At 33.8% G+C, this 22,663-nt stretch overlaps 1 long non-coding RNA gene across 1 annotated transcript; it reads right to left on the bottom strand.

The window, feature by feature from the left end:
• Positions 1-8,019: 8,019 nt before the first annotated feature.
• LOC132755168 (uncharacterized) lies at positions 8,020-22,281 on the bottom strand. Its single transcript, XR_009629172.1, has 2 exons — positions 22,190-22,281; positions 8,020-17,334 (listed from the first exon to the last, which is right to left on the bottom strand). It is a non-coding gene; the product is annotated as an uncharacterized LOC132755168 (long non-coding RNA).
• Positions 22,282-22,663: the final 382 nt, after the last annotated feature.

Genomic DNA, 22,663 nt, shown 5'->3' with positions numbered 1-22,663 from the left:
TTTTTTAAATGTAACATAACAACATTACTATGATAACATTTTGCAAAGTATTATCTTATCTTATACTACATATGTACTTAGTTTTACTTTACTTGAAAGTAAATCTGAATGAGATTTATCCATTACATGTGTATAGTGACGTATGTATGAAATACATTTCATAAATAATAATCTTGAAATGCCGTTTATTTTTATTGGTAAATTGTGTACAAATATCATGATTTAAACGCAGAAATAAAACACTTGAATGGGAGAATGATGGCACTGCAGAAATAAGAAACGCAGAAATTTAAGACCCCTTATTTTAACAAAAATCGCAGAATTTTAAGACCGCATAATTAAGTATTTATACGGTATATAAAAAGACACTAACATTGCATAGTTTTACTGTAACAAATTAAACAAACAAAATCGTAAATATATTTGATAAAATTCAATACTTCTACATCAGTGGATCAAACTAAATAAACATATAATAAAATAAAATGTTTTGTTGTTGTTTTGTGGTGTTGTCGCTGTTGTTTTCCCCTTTGTGCATTTTAATAAAGATATTTTATGGAAAAATATCATAACATGGAAACACTGATAATATAAATAAAATGAATATGTTCTGCATTCTGAAATCTTCTATCGATTCGTTTAAAATGCACGTATTTGTTGAATAAGGGAAAAAGGTAAATGCGCGTTGACATGCTGAACTTCTTGTTGTTATCTAGTTTAGAAGGTGGACTATATAAATGTTTAACCCTTAACATCCTGTTCTTTTTTAATGTACTTGTCAAGCTTCCATTGAATTATGTGATCGTCTGATTGGTAATCTGAAATGGGAAACTGTACATAATAACGAATGGACTTTTTACAATGCAATTAGTCGTATAAGCATGTATAAAAAAGAGAAAACAAAACAAACAAGAGCTGTCCGTAAGACAGCGCGCTCGACTTTTTTATTGCTTGCCAATAAAAAAAGTTTTTGCAGTAAAAGGCAATACAAGAATCTCTGTATTTTTAAAGTGAACAATGGCCATGAGCATTAAGATATTTAGTGAAGAATTATTTTACTGAATTGTGTGATACCCTTGAACACTGCAGGTTCAGTGGATAGGAATGAATTTTTTTAGATTTTTTAAGTTTTTTAGTGCTTGCCTATAATACAAAACATTGACAGTTAAGGGCCATAATTCAAATAAAATCTTTGACAGAATTACCTTCTCCTGGACATGTTTGGGAATCATGATTGTAAACAAGTATTCCAACTTTCAAATCAATATCTCAAACAGTTCAGTCAAAAAGTGGACTGGTACTAAAAACTTAACCAAGATTCTAAGTCGATAAAAGGCCTTAATTTTTAAAACAAATCCTTGACAGAGTTACCTTCTCTTGCGTACAGATGGGGGTAATGATGTGAAATAGCATTAAAAGTTTCAAAGCAATATCTCAAAGGGTTAAGGCAATAAGTGGATTTTACCCATATTCAATGTATTTTCTAAGTCAAAAAGGGGCATAATTCTGTCAAAAACCTTGACAGAGTTATGTCCTCTTGTCTGTTGATGAAGGTCGTGATGGTAAACAAGTATGGTCAGTTTCAAAGCAATACCTCCAATGGTTTTGAAATAAAGTGAGGTGGTACAAAAAACTTAACCAAGCTCAATACACTTTCTAAGTCAAAAAAGGGCCATAATTCTGTCAAAAACCTTGACAGAGTTATGTACTCTTGTCTGTAGATGGAGGTTATGATGGTGAACAAGTATGGTAAGTTTCAAAGCCATACTTGTAATACTTCTGAAATAAAGTGGGGTGGTACGAAAAACTTAACCAAGGTGTGACGCCGACGCCGACGCCGGGGCGAGTAGGATAGCTCCCCTTTTCATAGAAAAGTCGAGCTAAAAACAACAAGTACACGTAAAATAGAATTTACGAATGTATTAATGTTTTATGTATTCCCCGTCGTTCCAGTACAAAGCAGATTTCTATAGTTTAAGTTAGGGTGATTTTTACATTTGTCAGATTTGGTTCGATTTTTAACAAAAAATTTATATAGACGGGGAGCGTTTTTATAATTTGTAAATTTGCCCCAAAATTTAAATTCTTACACATTTAAATGTTTTAATTAAAATGCATTTCCCTTTAATTTATTTTAAAATTTTCGTAAAAATATGGTTAAAAAGGACTCATTTTAAGGGGGGGGAATTTTTGTATTTCGTCACCCATCCCCCTTTTTCTCGTCTGCCACATTTTACATTTTTTTCCAAAAGAAAATATTTCCGGCATTTTTTTCACCCCCAAAAAAATTCCCGGTTTCCCAAGAATAAATAACCCCCAGCAATTACCCCCAAAGAACCCCTTTTTGGAACACCCAAAACCCTAGTCTAACCCCATAATCGAAATTTTTCTTTGTAAAAACTGGTTTGTGGGTTAAACCCGGTTATTTTTTGTTTGTTTAAAAAATTCGAAAGTTTAGGGAGGGGTTGCCATGATGGATTTTGGTCTTAAATTAAACAGTCAGTAGTTGCTTCCCTTACCAAACACCCTAAATGAAAGATAAGTGAGAAGAGGGTGTGAGTTGTCTAAACTTAAAGAAGCAGATGATGTTTTACGGCTTTTTTAATATTGATTTGTTGTTCCTCCTGTCGATGTTGTTGTACTTTAAATTAATTTCTATTGTGATAAAAATATTATCATTGAATTATGAATTCTTCATTTTAACCAAAAGCACTTTCTAAATTCCATTGCTTTTCAATTTATAAAGTTGTTACACAAAATCCTTCTCAAAACAAGTGATACGTTTCACACCGTGTTTCACCTTATACACTTATCATTAAATATGTAAAATTATCACTTAGTTTAAAAATAAACTTTCTGATATCAGGCAATTTTGTGATAAGTTTATTATACTGATAATTTATCAACTAAATGTCCGTCTGTATGTCCGTGATGTCATATCTCAATATAGAAATGTTGTTGTAGTATGTAAATGCGCACGTGTCAAGGTCTATTGTTTTTAAACAATGTACAATATTTAGATTAAATTATAAGTATTTCGATGTTTCAGTATGTACAATTGTTTCATTGTAACGAATAATTGATTAAACTGATGATGATGATGATGTTGATGATGATGGGGATGATGATGTTGGTGATAATAATGATGATGATGTTGCTGATGATGATGGTGATGTTGGTGATTATAATGATGATGATGTTGCTGATGATGGTGATGATGTTGGTGATAATAATGATGATGATGTTGTTGCTGATGATGATGATGATGTTGTTGATGATGATGTATGATGTTGTTGATGATGATGATGTTGTTGATGATGATGATGATGATGATGATGATGTTACACTGAATCACACACCAATATCCGACATTTTAATCTATACAAACCTATCCATTGGATATATACCTTCAACTTTTTACAAGTGAAGTTAAAATATATTTAAAATTAAATATAAAATAAAAAAATTTAAAAATAATTTATTCACTAACTTTTATATTTATAATGTAGTGCTTTGACAAGATAAATATGGCTTTTAAAACATATTGCTTATAAGAGGGAAAATATGGACTATTTTTAAATAAGATTTCAAGCCTATTTATCATTTTCAATACATTTAGTGCGGAGTTGCTCAAACATACAGTCAGACCGATAAATATGTTACATATGAATAATTATTATCAACTGTTTATAAACTAAACTGTGTCCAAAGGGCACGGATGCCCCCAACTGACAACATATATATGGTATATAGTGAAAAAAATCACATAAGGCCATAATTCTGTTAAATTTGGTCGCAGCGAAAATTCAAGTTTAGGAGGAGTTGCGTTCACAAAATTTCTTTATGGTATATAGTGAAAAAAATCTTAAATTTGGTCGCAGCAAAAATTCCTTCCTTTACTTCCATCTACACATTAAGGTTGTTCATCCCTGGAAGTTTAAGCAAAATCCGGTTTAAGAGGAGTTGCGTTCACAAGATTTCGGAACGTACGGACAGACGTACGGACGGAAAAGTGCAACGCTATATGCCCAACTCCCCATAAAAAGAAACCCAATAAATGTCTATTGGATCAGACAGACAGTTTAATTACTATATACCCGATGAGGCATAAAAACCAACTGTGTTTATAACATTACTAAATAAATACCATGAACTAAAGCAAAACAGTTACAGGTTACTGTATATTTATAATACTTTACAATATCCATAGAACAGTAGATTGTAAATATGCAATTAGAGCAGACAAAAACTAGAGCTGGATCAATACCCCCACCTGCAACTGTGTTACATTGACTTCTTGAAAAATTTTCGTCTGAAGAAAAAGTTGAACTCAGCCTATGATTTATGAAGTTTCAACTGCGTACAAAAAATATTTCAATTGATTGCAAACCTAACTAGGGTCTGTATATTTAATTTGATTATAATATCTCATTCCTTCCGAAAACCATTTCCTATTTTAGTTACAGTGACACTTAACTCCAATGGATCCAAATGCAATCCCAATCAGTGTTTCCAAATGAGGTTGCTAAATGTCAAGTTTGATTAATGTTATGTCCAAAACCATTTCTTTTTATTTTCAGACGTGTCTGAATAAAAACACTGCACCCACTAACCAGATCTTAGTTATTAATTTGTCTCCTTGCTGTTTTGCTTTCAAAGATTGATCTTCCCTACATGATGTCAATTTTTTCGGGAACAAATATTATGTCATGGTACATTTAACTCCAACACAATTGTAGCAGCCAGTTGCTCTTGTCCACAAGTAATAACTTTACAATTATTTAGCAATCACTTTCATACATTATCATAATTATCTTTTGCTTTACTTTTCTCATGGCACTTATTTCTCTTTCTTTTGTGCATGTGCCATGAAAAGAATTAAAGAGCTACCGCGATAAGTTGAAAGAAAATCGTCCCTCATCGATTTGGCAAAGTTATTTCTGCCCTCACATTTGGCAGTTATTTTTGCACTTCATTTTTTTGTTTTAATATAACATTTGTGAGGAAATGATCTAGAACAAATTGCGCATTGTTGTTTCTTCTCTCCAGTGTGTACCATCATATGCCTTACAAGATGAGATTTACGAAAAAAAGACTTTCCACATATTCCACACTGAAAATTCTTCTCTTCGGTATGTATCATCATTATATGTGCTGAAAGCTTACAGCCTTCAGCAAATGTCTTAAAACAAAGTTTACAGCTGAATTTTGCTTCACCTGTGTGAATTTTCATATGTTTTTTTAATGTACTTTTACTGCTCCATTGTTTTTCACAAATACTGCATGAATATCTGTCACCATGCTCATCAATGTGAACCTTTTTGTGTCTGAAGAAATTGCCTCTGACTGTAGTTTTGTATTCACAGACATCACAACTGAAGACTATCTTGTTTTCTGTAACAGTGCTCATGTTTCTGTTTGATATTAAGGTCCTTCACACCTATAAAATAATAAATATACATGCAGTATACATAATACATTATCTAACACTGTTAGGCCAGCATTGTTATACAATTAATTCATATCATTTTCAATAAGAAACAACATGTGACATAAAATTTCCTTCAAAAACAAATCGTGGTGGCCATTTTGGACGCCATCTTTGATTTCTCAGCCAACACCACAGACAGAAAAATGATACCACCATTTTCTGATACTAAAGACATTTGTGATCATTTTGGTATATAATTTTCTTAACTGTTTTGATGATTTACTTAGATTAAGCACCATTTGTCACTACTATATATAAATAGTAAAAGGTAAAATTTTAGCTTTTCCTACAGAAGTAAAGGAAAAGGGACAGGATGATCCTATGTTTGCTCACCTGACTGTATAGGCTCTAAATGACAAATGATAGTGATAACTACATGTTTGTTCGAATAAAACAAGAGAGCTATGATGGCCATGAAATCGCTAACCTGAATATAAAAACGCTCCATGAAAAGGAACAAGTAATATTGTAAACGTATATATTTATAAGCAAAAGCAGATATAAAATCAAAATCTTATATCACAAAGTTCATATCTGATCTGTATCTGAAATGATAGTGCATGTGTAAAAACATTACTGGTTGCTACTGGTAAGGGAAAAACAACAGTTCAATAAGAAAAAAATATTGACCCCCGGGGCGGAGCCAAATATTACCACCGGGTTTATTTGAACAAACTCGACAGAAACCAAAGAGTAGATATATCATGCTTAAATCGAGCTCTTTGGTTTATTTTAAAGAATTTAAAGAATAATTTGAACCCTCAAGAAGGACCACAAGGTTTTTCAACATTTGTTATGTTTGACTGAGCTAGAAATTATCAAAAAGAGTCTTTAAGACAATTTTCAGGACATTTGGTCTGACAATTACCTCTAGAGTGTAAACAAGGTTTTTCCATATCTGGGCTGTATGACATAGTTTTTGACGCCAGATATTTCATATTCGAGCTTGACCTAGAAATAATCTAAACAACCTTTCTGACCTATTCTAGGATATTTAAGCAGACTATGTTACCTCAAAAGCGTTAACAAGGTGCTTCCATACCATACATGGGCTGTGTGTCTATTTGACCCCAGACAGCTCATATTCAAATTGAGCTAAAAATTACATTCACAATCTGTCTGAGCATTTTCCAAGATATTTGTCGATTGAGTGTTTTTCCATATTTGTGCTGAATGAACTTGTTTTTTTTTTACCCCAGATGACCAATCTCCGTACTTGAGCTTGAAAACATCTAAACATTCTTTCTTACATATGGGCCAAAACTGTAGCCCCCAGAGTGTTAAGGAGGCGTTTCCATATCTAGGCTGCGTGATCTAGTTTTTGAAGACAGATGACACATATTTGAACTTAGAAATAATGTAATTACCCTTTCTGGCAAATTTACAGGACATTTAGACCAAAACATTAATCTCTAGAGTGTTAACAAGTTTTGTTCAATATTTGAACTGTGTGACCTTGTTTTTGGCTCAAGATGTTCCATTTTCGAACTTGAGCTGTAAAACATTAAAGCAACATTTCTGACCAATTTCCAGGATATTTATGCAAAAAATGTTTCCTCTGGAGTGTTAACAAGGTTTTGTGATACCCTAGATATTTGAACTTGACCTAGCAATCATTTTAGAAACATTTTTTCTGACCAATTTCCAGGATATTTGGACTTAAACAGTACCCTCTTAATCGTTAAGAAAGTTTTTACATATCTGGGCTATGTGACCTAGTTTTCTCCCTAGGTGACTAATATTTAAACTTGTCTAGAAATCATCAAAACAATATTTCTGACCAATTTCCAGAATATTTGGACTGAAACAGTCGCTACTTAAGTGTTCACTTTTGGCTCATGTAACCTAGTTTTTTCATCTGAGATGACACATGTTTGAAGTCGTTCAAGCAATTACTTGAAAAGCATCCTGACCAAGTTTGGTGATAAATAATGCAAAAATGTGACTGCTAGAGTGTTAATGAACTAGTGTAGACGGAGGGCGGACGACGGACGATAGTCATTCAACGATGATAAAAGCTAACCCTGGCTTGTCCAGCTCAGGTAGGTGAGTTAAAAGGCCTGTGATATATAAGATTATGAGGTTATTAATCATCGTTGAGTACAATATTGATTTCAATTGAACGAGTACACAGCTGTCAGAACTGTATGTATATTTGATGAGAAGCTAGCTAAGTTTGATGTAAGTTTTGCAGCTGTGTACGAGTCCAATAGAATGAGTATTCTTTTCAACACTTATTAACCTCCTTATATAATACCACCATTTCTTGACATTTTGACAGACTTTTGGACTCTCAAAAATGAAAACAAGGCTAGTTGGGGTACGATATGCATTGTATAGATATTTTGGACTCTGAAGAGGCTTCATGGGTGTGTTTTGGATTTGACGAACATTTTGACTAGAAATGAAAATGAGGCTAAATAGATTAGATGGGTCAAATATTGATTTCTATTGGAACATCAGGTGATGCAAACTCTGGAGGTGCATTGGTTGTATTTCAAAAGGTCATGAAATAAAACAATAATGTATCAAAGATACGATAATCTTTATTTATAGTCAAAAAAAAACGTAATAATACCAGATATAAAAGCTATTTTTTGACATAACAGACTATCCTTTAACATGCAAACACATTTACCAACATCATCAATATAATACTCTAATGAGTTGTAATTTATAATACATGTACAAGTTTTACATACATAATTATTAATGATATTGAAGACCTTTCAATAAAGACCAATTCACTCTTATGCAAAAAGTAGATCGCTGTGTAAAAATCTAGGGTAAAGTGATGCACATTGTCGCAGAATACGCCACTCACAAAAGCTTTTGACAAAGATGTTGGCATTACAGATATGCATATAGGAGATATAATCTGGGCAATATCCGGACAATATCTGGATATTTTATCATCTCTAGTGACCTTGACTCGCAAATATTAACCTAAATTACATGTGTCACACTTGAAGTCATGTTAGTTATCATTTGTGATACAATTCATCAATAAATGAAGACTAAATGGTCCCTGTACACATCTTCTGTTTTATCTTAACTTTGAACTCTCTATGTGACCTTGTCTTTGGTGGCAGGGACCTTGATTTTTGCAATACTTAGCCTCAAAATGGTAAACATGAGTGTCAAGTTACATTAAAATCCCCCGATGAATGTAGAAGTTTTTCTTCAAACATTTTTAGATAACTCTTGAGTGTGACCGTAACCTTCAACCTAGAGACCCGGTTCATGCACGGGACACTGCTAAACATTTCTATGCAGTTTCACTAGAATCCCGCCGAGCCCATAAGACATATTAAGAACAAGAGTCTTAGGGAAAAATGGCGAGAATCCAAAAGAAAGTACTGACAAAACATGCCCTCCCATAAAAAGGCATGGGTAAGGAAAAAGGAACGTAAGCAAAATAAAGTACAGTCAAACAGGACATATTTAACACCACAGTCTGAAAGTAGGTTCAGGTCAAAGAAGACACAGTATAATGTTACTTCGGAAGCCAGGAAGGTTTTACCATTAAATCCAGAGAAGTATGCTTGTGTTGTGAAGAACCTTGTACAAAATACACAAAAAATCGACAAGATGTTGACGATTTTATGGAAATCAGCCAATAAAAATAGAAATGTGACGTAGAATTGATGGAAATCAGCTCAATAGTTCAGAAATGTGACGAAACTAAAGAATTTTCAGAAAATATGAAAGGTTCACATGTACAAAATCAACCAATTTCTAGTTTTTAACAACAGGAGAGCCTGGTTGTAAATGAGTTTCAACAGAAAGAAGATAGCAAAACTAGTGAGTAAAAAGAATACACTCACATGGCGTAAAATATCCCAAGTCGTATAGAGTTTCACCGAGCACAGAACGCTTAGCTAGAAACTTGTAAGACCTAAGAATGTTACTGCTGTCGGTAAAACACTGGAATTTCTGTGTTTGCATAACATGCCAAAATATTTGTTATAAACTGAGAGCCTAAGTCTTGAAAAAGTCACTGATATCAGTCAATTTCTGGACATTATATGTCCAAAAAACTACGCACAGCGCTTCTATTCATCTAGCTGCATTATTTCATAAATGTCCAAAATGCGTTTACACAAAAGGAAGACTGTATAGAATGAAAAAATGAAATCATGCTGACCTGGTGGAAGACGGAAAGGCAAGGAAGGTTCTGAAAAGCAAGAAGACAGCTGTTTCAGCAATAATGGAAGAACTTATCAGTGATGTGATGGAACAAGTACAATGTACGAGTTTTCAAGAAAATTAATTTATAGGACAATGGCAACAACGGCAGTTTGCTGTAATGCGAAGTAATCTGCCGACAGACTGGGTATTACTTGTAATGGACTTTTGGAAAAACGGAACGATTCGATATCAGGACAAACCTAAATCTGTTAACTATACGACACAAGACAAGTAACTGTTCATCCTGTTGTGGTATTTTACCATTCGCCGGTTGTACCTCAGTTAACCATCCCTTGTTTATCTGAGTGACGACCTAACACATGACCATAATGCTTGAAACAAACTTTTGACTATCTGAAAGAGCTCGGGTACCATTTGAGAAGGTAGCTGTCTTCTCAGGCGGCTGCGCGGCACAGTATAAAAGCAGATGTACCTTTGCATATCAGAGTCTGAAATATGTTAATGTAGAACGGAACTACTTCGGATCGGAGCACGGAAAATCCGAATGTGACTGTGAACTTGGATATATTAATCGAGCATTAGACATGGCATTGTTGGGCAGAAAAGGGACAATTGCAAATGCAACAGAAATGTAACAAGAGCTGTCGGTAGGACAGCAAAGCTCGACTATTCTTAGTGCTTGATAGTAAAAAAAATGCTTGATACAGTTACCTCCTCCTGTTTACAGGTTGGGGTCATGATGGTGAACAAGTGTGCAAAGTTTCAAAGCCATATGTCAATGGTCTTTGAAAATATTTGAACTATTACAAAAACTTTAACGTAAATTCTAAGTCGAAAAAGGGGCATAATTCTGTCAAAATGCTTGATAGAGATACCTCCTCCTGTCTACAGGTTGGGGTCATGATGGTGAACAAGTATGCAAAGTTTCAAAGCCATATGTCAATGGACTTTGAAAATATTTGAACTATTACAAAAACTTTAACGTAAATTCTAAGTCGAAAAAGGGGCATAATTCTGTCAAAATGCTTGATAGAGTTACCTCCTCCTGTCTACAGGTTGGGGTCATGATGTTGAACAAGTGTGCAAAGTTTCAAAGCCATATGTCAATGGACTTTGAAAATATTTGAACTATTACAAAAACTTTAACGTAAATTCTAAGTCGAAAAAAGGGGCATAATTCTGTCAAAATGCTTGATAGAGTTACCTCCTCCTGTCTACAGGTTGGGGTCATGATGGTGAACAAGTGTGCAAAGTTTCAAAGCCATATGTCAATGGACTTTGAAAATATTTGAACTATTACAAAAACTTTAACATAAGTGGTTACGCCGACGCCGACGCCGACGCTCGGGTGACTGCAATAGCTCTACTTATTCTTATCGAATAGTCGAGCTAAAAATGACATGTTCGGAGAGCACTCTGTGCTTCGATGAACCAGGATCGAAGCAGATATTCTTTTAAGTGAAACAAGAGCATCGCAAAGGCGTGGCAATATACGCCCGAATGCAATTTGTTTAAAATAATTAAAATTTAAAGTAATTAAAAATAATTTTTGGCTGGACATGCTTTATTTCAATTATCAACATTAAGATCTATATTGAACATATCTATGCTCTTTTCAAATGAATACTTAGTGACAATATTTATTATATATATCACAGCTTTCAATGTCTGGTACAGACCCCACTTATGCCCTTCAAAATCAAATTCTTTTTCGTGAAAGAATTTTGTTTCTGGACTTACTTGAGATACTGATGCGCATACGCAGTTCACTTTTCCGGTTGTGTTTCACGCTGGGAAACACAATTTGTAAATTATCAAAGTTTTATTGGTCGGAGAACGATCTAAGTTTATGACTTGTTGTGTTTCGAAACTTTCGACAGAATTAACTTCTTTATTGTGTGTGGACGTAACTAAAGTTCAAGTTATTTTTTGCGTTTTTTTTATCGTTGTACGAGGCGATTGTTTTGGATCGAACGTGGTGTGATCATCGTCATGGCAGATGCCAAAGAAGTGAATAAAAAAGCTGCAGAAAGCAGTGGTTACGAAAGAAAAGAATAATGGTAAAGCGCCGAAGAAAGCGTAAGAAAAAGTACCAGACAAAACTGCTAGTACAAGCTCGTCGAGTGTGGGCAAAACTGCAGAAGATAAAATGCTGTCTCTTTTAGAAAATATGAAAAGCTCATTTGATCGTCAAATGCCGGAACAAAAAGCAAAAAAAAATATAGTTTAACTAATAAAGTTGAAGATTGTGAACAATATGCTGAAGAGTTTGATTATGATGATGATTATGATAATGATCCCGTGGACACTTTCAATCAGGATTATGTTGATCAACCTGAACAGGGTAAGAGGAAAAACGAAGATGAGAACAAAAATAGCAGGTTTAAGAATATGGCTAAGAGGTTTAAGACCACAGAAAGTGATCTCGTAAAAAGAATTCTAGAGTTTTAGAGTCATTCAACCGTAAATGCGTGAATGGACTTGACGAGGATCATTATACTAAACTGATCAAAGGTCTGAAAGCTGTGACGCTTTATATGTTGTGAAAATGAACCAACTGATATGGGACGCAGCCTCCCCAAATACTAGAAAATCAAATAGGAAACTTCAATACATTGAAGAATCAGTTATTAAATGTGGTACGATTTTAGTAAAAGTTGTCAATGACTTGGACCAATTTGATTCAGAGAATGACGGGAAGCTTGGTCCGGTGATTGAGCAGTGTAATGATGTCCTTGCGTTGTTAGGTCATGCAAATAAGCAACAAGATACGACCAGGAAAGATTTTTTTGAGACCTGAAATGAGTAAAGAATACCCTCTGAATTAACTTGGTGGTTTAATAATTTGAGACAACAATCATGATCAATAAATCGGTCAACCCCTACTACCATTATTGAAACAGATGCGTTTCTTAGATGTGGGACTAAATAAAAAGATAACAGACTGATGGCTTGTTGAAGAAAAAAGCTTTAAAACATAAATATAATGGAATTGTTAGCAATCGTTTATGCATTGCAATCCTTTTGAAAGCATATTGTTTCCCAGCATGTACAATTAATGTCCGATAATACTACAGCTCAGTTATATCAACAATATGGGTGGAACTGTATCCCTGCAGTGTAATAAGATTGCCGTTGAAATTTGGACCTGGTGTATAGCAGTGACATATAGTTAACTGCTGCATATGTTGCAGGAAAAGAAAATTAAGAGGCTGATCAGACTTCTAGAAAATTTAAGGAAACTGGATGAATTTTTTTAATAAGATATGCGATCTGTGGGGTATCCCAATTATAGATTGTTTTGCTTCTAGGATTTAATACATAATTCAAGATTTATTGCTCTCCAAATTGTATTTATGTGGGCGTATTCCATAGATTGAAAAATTGTGAATAATGCATATGTTTATCCGCCTTCTAGTTTGTAAGGAAGATGTGTGCAGAAAATGAGAAGAGGTGTGTAATAGCTCCACTTTGGACAACTCAACCTTGGTTTCCAAGGCTCATGGAAATATTGGTAGACACGCCAGTTATAATTCAAAAGAAGAAAGGTTTGCTGAAATTATCGCTTCAGCAAACGTCACATCCTCTCGAGGACAGGCTCAGATTTATAGCTTGCAAAGTGTCAGGGATAGTTTCAGAAAACGTGGATTTTCAGAGGACTCTACCAGAATAATCATGTTATCATGGTAGTCAGGTACTAAAAAACAGTATAATACACACGTAACCAGGTGGTTTCGCTACTGTACTGAAAGGAAGTTTTCTCCAAGTTGGCCAACTTTGGAGAAAGTAGTCGAATTTGAAAAAAATCAATTTAACAAAGGTCTTGGTTATGAAAGTCTTAATACAGGTCGTGGTGCTCTCTCTGCTCTGGGAATTCATTTTGAAGAATTTCGGATTGGAAATCTTCCACTAATAATTAGATTCATGAAAGGTGTATTTGCAGCCAGACCAACAAGATCACGTTATACTGAAGTTAAGGATGTGAATAAAGTTTAAATTTATTTGAAAAAACTTTCATCAGTAAGACTTTCACTGAAAAATCTCACATTAAAGCTGGTGATGATCATGGCCATAACTCGTGCTGCATGTGTAAAAACATTACAATTGATTACTTATAATGATTATAAGAAGTTAAAATCATAGTTTGTGTTTTAATTTGATGTGTTGCTAAAGCACAACAGACCAAACTGTAACATTAACTTTAATTATTTAAAGCTTATCATCCAGATAGGAGACTTTGCTGAAGGAATATTTGGCACGCACAAGTAATATAAGAACTGAAAATAATGCTACGAAATTGTTACTAAGTTATGTTAAACCATGATATAAAAATGTTTCTAAAGGCACAATTTCTAGATGGATTTAAAGCTTTTATGTTATAAACATTGTGAAATATGGCTCTCATAGTGCGAGATCCAATACAAAGATTTCTGGAGTTCTTGTTACTCGTCGGAAAGTCATTTGCTAAATTTTATGATAAGGAAATAAACATGGGAAGAGACCAATTTCAAGAAGGTGTTTTGAGGCACTAAGATTAGGTGGGGTTTTTCTTCACTTAATGCTTTAAAGCCTCATGTAAGTCCCCAAAAAAAGAATTTTAAAAAATTAAACGAGTCTTACCTTGGTTAAGTTGGAAGTTTGATTTCATTTTCTTTATGTAAGAAATGAGTGAGGGGCTTAACTGCCACCCTCCCTCCCTACAGAAATTGAATTATAGAAAATACATTCTTCATAGTTGTTTACTAATGGCAAAAAACACTGATTAATAGTGAACTGCGCATGCGCAATAATATCTCAGTTAAGCCCCTCACTCAATTCTGACTCAAAGAATTGAAATCAAACTTCAACTTAACCAAGGTAAGTCTCATTTATTTTTCTAAATTTTAAAGCAGAGAGGTTAATTAAACTCCATGCAATTGTCAAAGAGTATACATACTGACAACAACAATATTGTAGGTATTCGAATTATAAACAATTTAAAAAAACAACAAAAAACATACAATTATTATTACACCAGAAAATCAAAAGCACAAAATAGTATGTATAAAATATAATTAAAAATCAAAATGCTATGCTTACAAATATTTGAAGATTTCCTATCTTTAGGTGACCCCTAGGGCAGGGCCAATATTGACCCCCAGGAGTATGATTTTATAACTTTTTTAGATGTCAACTAGGCCTTGCTTCATTCAAAATATTTAAGCTTAAACATGAATAGAATATTTTTGGCATATGAAAATATGTTCTGTTACCTCCCTTTATTAAATTTAACATTCAGCTTTTCAAAATGCAGTGGCAGTCATGGGATAAACTTTCTATACTCATTATATTAGTATTTCTTCCTTTGAACAAATACAATGTATTTTGTTTTAATGCATGATAAAACAGGTACAACAACTTTATATTATATCAGTCTTTCATTTAGAGTAAGACTGCCAACAATATGGCAAAACAGAGGTAGCATTGGGAAATTAAGGGAGGTAGCCTATATATATGAGGAGGAAACATATTAATAAATTCATACATTGTAATCTCCCTTTGCAATATGTACACATATAAGGATTTTGGATGAGAAAGTGTGAACTAGACCTTGACCCAAAAAAGCCCAAACCTGCACTCTGCACATCATCTCAGTAATATTAATATTTCTGCCAAATAGATTTTGATATTGATACAAAATGACTTAGTGTGACCTTGACCTGAGAAAGGTCAACCTGCCCTCTGCACATTGTCTCATTGTGGTTAAAATTTCTGCCAAGTACTGTAGTTTCAATTTTCTTCCATCGGTTCAAAAGAAACAGACCGGACACAAAAAACTCCTATATAAGTCTATATAAATCAATTTAATTCCCAGGCGGGGCCAATTTTGATCTTAGAAATTCCAAAGTTGTGTTCTGCACACCATCACTAATATTTCTGCCAAAAGGTTTTACTTTCAAAAGATACAGACTGGACACGGATGGTCACAACCAGGTGCATAACAATATATGTCAAAATTCTTTCAGATATATACTAAATGTGAGATAATATCTATCATAAAAGTAGCAAAATATAAACTAAGTAGTTACAAAATACAAGATCAATGTAACTGTTATAATTACCAAAAAGCAACAATGAAAAAGATGGTTCAGGTAATTGGCCAATGAGTAACTTTATGGAAACTATAACAGTACAATAAAAATTAAGCTTTTGGAAGTGAAATTTAAAGCATTTCTTGGGCAAAATGGACTGTTATTTACATGTATTATACAGAAAATATTGTAACATATACTTGCATGTATTCAAGTTAAAATAACTTATCTGACAAACTGACACAACTTTAAACACTTTGCAATATCAAAAATGTTGATAACATACATGTATATCTTGAACATTTTGTAACAATAAATACAACTGATGTTGAGGCTGTTGTATCTTTGGAACACAATATGTCTCACATTTATAGCGGACTCTGTGTCAAATTAATGTCTTATCAATATCTATTCTCATGTCTTTCTTGCCATAATAAGAGATTTAAAACCACAATCCACGAAATACAGTCTATAATATTATCTCACTTTTACTCTTGTAATGTGCATTTTAAGATTACACATTTTTGAGAAAATGACTTCTCAAAGATTAATGATTTCCTGATAGTTTTCCTCTCACAAGTGTGTATCATTCTATGTATTGCAATATGGCTTCTAAGATCATGATTCAGGATATCTCACATATTTCTCAACAAAAGCTCTCATCTTGAGCATGTCTCACCATTATGTGCTGTGGGACTTTTTTTCGTAATATTTTATATTATACATAATTAGTCTCTCCTGTATGTTTTGTCATATGTTTTTTCAGATAATCATTTCTGACAAACGATTTCTCACAAATTTCACATTGATGATTCACCACTACAGTGTGGGTTAATATATGAGCGTTTAAAGTATTTTTATGAGAAAATAGTTTGTTGCATATTTCACATGATATATAATTAATAATTTTTTCTGGGTGAATGGACATGTGTTTCTTAAGACAACCTATCCTAGCATATAATTTGCCACAGATTTCACATTGATAACTTTTCTCTCCTGTGTGTATTGCAGTATGCTTTTCAAGATCACTATTTGAAGAAAATGAAACATCACACACTTTACATATATATTCCTTTACTTTCATGTGTAACTTTATATGTTTGTTAAGATTAGATTTCAGAGAGAACAATTTATCACAGAGCTTGCATTGATAGTTTTTCTCTCCAGTATGTATAAGCATGTGTGATTTAAGAGTATCTTTTCGGTAGAATGATTTGTCACAAACTTCACATTTAAAGCTTTTCTTACCAGTGTGTACCATCATATGCATTTTAAGAGAACATTTTCTGTAAAATGCTCTATTACAAAATTCACATTGATAACTCTTCTCTCCAGTGTGTACAATCACATGTTTCTTTAAATTACTTTCTAAAAAAAATGATCTTTCACATAGTTCACATTGGTAACTCTTCACTCCTGTGTGAATGGTCATATGTTTTTTAAGATTACCCGTACAAGAAAAGGAACTGCCACAGTGTTTGCAGTGATATCTTTTCTCTCCAGTATGTATTATCAAATTTCGATTCTTATCAGAAGAAATAAATGGACTTTCTTTCATCTTGATTGTTTAGCAAACATAAAGTAGTCTCTATATATCTGTGTTTAGTTATCCCAATCAAACTGAAAAAAAAAGTTGGAATTATGGTAGGGAAACTTACAGATCACTATTTCAAAATATGTATAACAAGAACCAAGAGCTGTTTAAAGCGGGTGGTTTCAGAGTTATGTCCTGTACAAAGTTCAAAATGTAAAAATGAACAAAGTGCAATAATATGTCCTGTACAAAGTTCAAAATGTAACAAGAGCAGTCACAGGAGACAGCGAAGCTCGACTAATAAAATACTGGACGCAGTAAGGAAGACAAAACTATGAAAGAAAAATCAAATTTGTATTATTATGTTTTATTTATTTTTAGTTATTGTAAAAAAATAACATTGTTAACATAAATTCCAAGATCAAGGGGAATAATTCTAGAAATAGTTACGCTAGATTTATCAACCTTGTCACACAACATGTGTGTAATGATAAGAAATATATATTTGAAGTTTGAAGTTACAAGATACCTTAAAAAGTAAAGAAGTTATAATATTTCGTAAAGAAAATCATAAGTTCAAAGAGAGATAAATCTGTAAATATTGCTTCAAGAGTTATGAACATTGTCACATAAAATGTAATTGATGATAAGGAATAAGTATTTGAAGTTTGAGGTAGATACCTTTAAAACTAAAAAAGTCATATTAAAAATAACATTTTTCTAGTAAAAAAATCTAAGTTTATGGGGAGATAATTCTTGCAATATTGGTGCTAGAGTTATGAACCTTGTCACATAAGATGTGGATGATGATAAGGTATATATATTTGAAGTATGAAATTGATCCCTTAAGAAATAAAGAAGAAACAGTAAAAAATAGTACTTTTTAAGGAAAATTCTAAGTTCAAGGGGAGATTAATCTGAAAATATTGGCGCTAGAGTTATGAACCTTGTCACATAAGATGTGGTTGATGATAAGGAACATATATTTGAAGATTGAAGTTGATCCCTTAAGAAATAAAGAAGTAACCGTAAAAAATAGTAAGGAAAATTCTAAGTTCAAGGGGAGATAAATCTGAAAATATTGGTGCTAGAGTTATGAACCCTGACACATAAGATGTGGTTGATGATAAGGAACATATATTTGAAGTTTGAAGTTGATACCTTGAGATATGACAAAGTTATAGTTAAAAATATTTTACTGCACCAAAACTTTAATCTGAAATCTGGACGCCAGGGCGAGTAGGACAGCTCTCCATATATTTCGTATAGTCAAGCTAAAAATGAACAAAGTGCATTAATATGTCCTGTACAAAGTTCAAAATGTAAATATAAACAAAGTGCTATTACTCAAAAATAAGGCAAGGCAGAATTATGTTTCTTTTGCACTCTATGTCTTGTCAACGAGATCTATCTACCTACAAAGTTTCATGTTGATATCTCTTATATTTTTAGAGTTATGTCGAGGACAAAGTTTGAAGTGTAAAAATGAACAAATGGTAATTACTCCAAAATAAGGCAAGACAGATTTATGGTTCATTTACAATGCATGCACTTCTTCAAAATGAAATTTATCAACCTATAAAGTTTTGTGTTAATATCTCTTAAAGTTTTAGAATTATGTCCAGGAAAATGTTCAAAAAGTAAAAATAAATATTAAATAAGGGACAATTTGTTCTCAAAAATTAGGTATGGCAGAGTTATGGATGTCTTTCACTGCAAATCTACCCGATGAGATCTATCTATCTGCAAAGTTTCATTTTGATATCTCTTATAATTTTAGAGTTATGTCCCGGACAAAGTTCAAAGTGTAAAAATGAACAAAGGGCAATTACTCCAAAAGTAGGCAAGGTAGAGTTACATTTTTTATGCACTGCACATCTGCACATCGCGAAGAAAATTTTGGACTTGTGAGAGGCTTAAAATGACCCAAGGTCGATCATAAGGTATTGTGTAACCAACGCTGAAAAGCCTTTGACTCTATCTCAATCCCTTGAGAAGTTGCAGCACTTTGAAATAAATTTTGATGGGGTATTCTGTTAACCAAACAATCGCAACCTTTCGGCTTAAGAAAAAAGTTGAGGTGTTCCGACTAAAAAATGGAAGCGGTGCATGAAATATTATGTCGTATGGTCCTTTTCCAATGTATGAATGGTCGTTTATGCCTGTAAGGACATAAACATACGCCTTGATAAATAAATAAATAAACAAGACAACAATTTCTGGCGCAAACCAATAGAAATATTTATATCAAAGTGCATAAATACAGTTCCGAAATACATAAACGATCAATGGAAATATGCATGATAATGAAACATAATGAATAACAACAATTACCTGTAAGGACATAAACATACGCCTTGATAAATAAATAAATAAACAAGGCAACAATTTCTGGCGCAAACCAATAGAAATATTTATATCAAAGTGCGCATGCGTGAGGTGGATTTTCCGGGAAGTTTGTAAAAACTGAGGCCCGGCATGCAAATTATGTCAAATGAAATATGAGAAATTAGTTGTTATAATGAGATGATGAAATGGAATGATATAGGAATGATATGGGATAATGGATTGTATATCGGACTGTAAACAGACAAATACAAGAGATATATATACAAATACAAGGACAAAATGATACATGAAAACGATATTCAAAAACACGAATATCGACCACATGACATACTTCCCCACTTTGGGGAATGTCGCCCCGACATTCATAAAATATTAAAGAGGAAGAGCTTGAATCAGACATTGCAAGTAGTAAGCTTAGACCATAAAGTAACTAAACTACTAGGTACTACATAACTAAATCTAAATACTGAAGGCAATTACAACCTGTGAGTAAATATATAATACCCGGGCAAAATACCTTAAACTCAAGCATGTTCCACAAAAATACCGTATGCCGCGAATCGCGAAAAATATATGTCACGCGGAAACAAAATTTTAATTTATCAGTAGAACTGTGAATTCATTGAAGAGGTGCACTCTCACCAATATATCCTTTATTTCTAAAGTACTGTAAAGTACATTTATAAATTATCAAGGTAAAATATATGGTACATGGTATAAAACATAAAACAAAACACATCAGGTACTGAGCAACGCCTAACTTCAAAGTTGAAACACACCTAGACTATAAATCAAAAGAAAAAGCATTAATCTAATTTCCAGTTATCATTAAGCATCCATCCGGGTTTCTTTCTTGTACGTTTCTGCCTCTGTAAATTGTTGTTGTTGTCCTTAGATGGATTTCTCAGTGCAGGAATGACATATTTTGAACCTGTAATAGAATGAGATGTTTTATTTGGAACAGAATAAGAAGTTTGAGTTGTTGACGTGGCATCTTGTTTGCTGTTTGATGTTCCTGTAAAAGAAGTTGACATACAATTGTTAGAATCATGCATTGTGGAAGAATTGCTTTGTGAAACATTTGATGGACTTGATGTAAGTGAGGGATTTGAATCTAACGGAGCTGTAATGGAAACATGGAAGCTATATTAGTTACGGTTTCCCGTTGGGCGCCAAATGTCACAGGGTGAGAAAAATGTGCAGCCTGACCGGGACTCGAACCCGGGACCCTCGGAATACCGTACCGCGGCTCTACCGACTGAGCTATCCGGCCGCTTACACATCTTCTCCCCTAAATAGTGAACAATTCTGAACCGTGACATACTCCCCTGTTATATTGAAATTCGTCCTCGAATTTCACAGAGTTACAGAGCAATGTAAATTAAACTCTGAGCTATATCAGTCACGGTCCCCCGTTGGGCGCCAAATGTCACAGGGTGAGAAAAATGTGCAGCCTGACCGGGACTCGAACCCGGGACCCTCGGAATACCGTACCGCGGCTCTACCGACTGAGCTATCCGGCCGCTTACACATCTTCTCCCCTAAATAGTGAACAATTCTGAACCGTGACATACTCCCCTGCTATATTGAAATTCGTCCTCGAATTCCACAGAGTTTCAGAGCAATGTAAATTAAACTCTGAGCTATATCAGTCACGGTCCCCCGTTGGGCGCCAAATGTCACAGGGTGAGAAAAATGTGCAGCCTGACCGGGACTCGAACCCGGGACCCTCGGAATACCGTACCGCGGCTCTACCGACTGAGCTATCCGGCCGCTTACACATCTTCTCCCCTAAATAGTGAACAATTCTGAACCGTGACAATTACAATACCTTAAAAACGAAAAATTGTAAAATAATAGCGAACAAAATTTTTTTATTATCTGACTTTCCTGTTAATACTAATAGCAAGCTCAAAGAGCTGGCCCGAAGGCCCTGCTTGCAAAGCGAGCTTTACGGTTACGCGAGTACCTGCTAGATAGTGATGGTTTTGAAAACTTTCATCCGAGGCACTGAATTGACACATCGCAACTTTTCAGATTACAAGATAACGATAAAAGCCCAGATATTCTGATTGAAAACGGAAGCGTAGACTGGTGTCCTGCGCACTTATATGGGAACCATAATAGAAGTTATTAGAACAGGGAGCCAGAATAAATGGAAGCAGTGTATTAAATACCGAACGACAATTGTAAAACAGAAATGTTAAATAAAAATGAATGATTTTTTTAAAATATTTCACCGTAGAACTAGAAGTAAAACAAGTTCGCTACGAGTCTTTGCCTTTTCCATATTACAGTAGACTTTACCTACTTTGATATTTCATAATTTTTTGACAATTTATTAGATTTTTAATTTACTATTTTAATGTGTGTAAGGAGAATAGTAAGCCATCTTAAATTGCACTTCGGTGATTTTCAATTTTTATCTTCCACCCGCAGGTCCGGAATTTACCGGAATACGGCATATAGTGAGATGCTTCAACACACTCAAAAAGCCGAAAATAACGGCTACAAAGATGCATTTTCATGTTATCTCAATGCAAGAAAGTAAGAATTAATATCTAAGCAACCATAAAATTAGTCAAAACTTACGCTATATCTGACAAAAAAAGTAAAATTGAACCCAATCTCGCTTTGTTGTTATCTTTGGCGGAGTTCGTAATTTCTATACCAGCGTAAATTTTCGGTCCTACTAAACACTGCTAAGGACTGCTAAGGACCGCTAAGGACTGCTAAGGACTGCTAAGGACTGCTAAGGAGCCACAAAGGACTACTAAAGAGGCACAAAGGACCTTAAAATACCTCCTAGGCCATTCTTACATTACATGGTATTATTTTTAGTGAAAAAAAAAATATAATTTTAAGAAAAAATATGATTTTGGTGAAAATTTTATGAGTTGGCGGACCGCTAAGGACTGCTCAGATACACAAAAGACTGCTAAGGAGGCACAAAGGACCTTAAAATACCTCCTAGGGCATTCTTATAATACAAGGTAGTATGTTTAGTGACAAAAAAATGTATTATTTTAAGAAAAAAATATTATTTTAGTGATAAAATTTATGTTT

The sequence above is a fragment of the Ruditapes philippinarum genome, unplaced genomic scaffold (assembly GCF_026571515.1).
Source record: "Ruditapes philippinarum isolate M1 unplaced genomic scaffold, ASM2657151v2 ctg12769_1_1_1_1, whole genome shotgun sequence".
Classification (NCBI taxonomy): Eukaryota; Metazoa; Mollusca; class Bivalvia; order Venerida; family Veneridae; genus Ruditapes; species Ruditapes philippinarum.
This window is presented reverse-complemented; position numbering and strand designations above follow the sequence as displayed.